Here is a 1,080-nt window from a genome sequence, read left to right on the forward strand (position 1 = left end):
AGCAAAGAATTGGACAGGCAGGATTGAGTTGGTACTAAGTCATTCTTGGCCTCACTTGTCCAAAGCGCCACGCATGTAGGGCTCTTTCATCTAGCTGGCCAGTTTAGCATTTCTTGACTTGCGGAGGAGCAGGGAGGGAAGAGGCAGAAAGAAGCCACCTACAGGCCAGTACAGAGAATGGTTTGCTCTGTAGACCACAGCAAATGACTTTCCAGAACAAACTTACTCCTCAGTCTGGTTGTATGCAGTAATTTTTTGCATTTTTCTAGTACATGTGCTCATGGATTTAATCAGCAGCTAATAATTTTTATCACAGTGTGTACTGTTTTATTTGTAATTGTTCTTGCTCATTTCTAGTTTCCTTGGTTAGCAACCAGTTTCCCCCGATCAGAACACTTTGAACTGACCCAGGACCACAGAGGCCTACCGCACTGGCTGTCTCCTACATCACTCATGCTCAGTGGCCAAAGGTGAGCCATGGCTCTTTAAGTACTCCTAGGACAATGCACGGCCAGTGAAGACTTTGGCAGAGCTCTACCCTTTTTGGCCCAGCTCCCCAATAGGAGAGGGACAAAGTGGCACCAGGTTCCTCGGCTGCTTATCCTCATCTGTGACTCATGTGGAAGTCCCAGAGCATGGTCATAAAGCACATGATGCTTCAACTGAACAAAAGCTATGCAAGTCTGCAAGTTTGTCTGAATGGGAATGATGCAGGAACCCTGTGTACCTAGACCTAAAAAGTAAATTGAAGTGACCAACTGATGTGCACATGAGGAGAATTGTTGCTTATATGGATGACAGACCTTTTTCTACATCGTAGCTTGAAGGGAAAAAAGCAGGTATGTGAATTTGCAAGTCTTCCTTGGAACTGAATACTTTGCTAGAGGCTATACCAAGTCCCATTGCCTTAGGAAAAGAAGTAGTCCAAACACTTGATTTAAGAAACAAAGCAAACTGATAATCATGATGCATAAACTGTCAATTATATTTGTGGGTCATTGATTGCAATCCTCTTCTAAAAACATTTATTGCTTGGACTGGAGTGGAACTATTCCCTTAAAAGCATGCACAAACAAGAAA

The sequence above is a fragment of the Varanus komodoensis genome, unplaced genomic scaffold (assembly GCF_004798865.1).
Source record: "Varanus komodoensis strain SLA01 unplaced genomic scaffold, ASM479886v1 scaffold1, whole genome shotgun sequence".
NCBI classification, from domain to species: domain Eukaryota; kingdom Metazoa; phylum Chordata; class Lepidosauria; order Squamata; family Varanidae; genus Varanus; species Varanus komodoensis.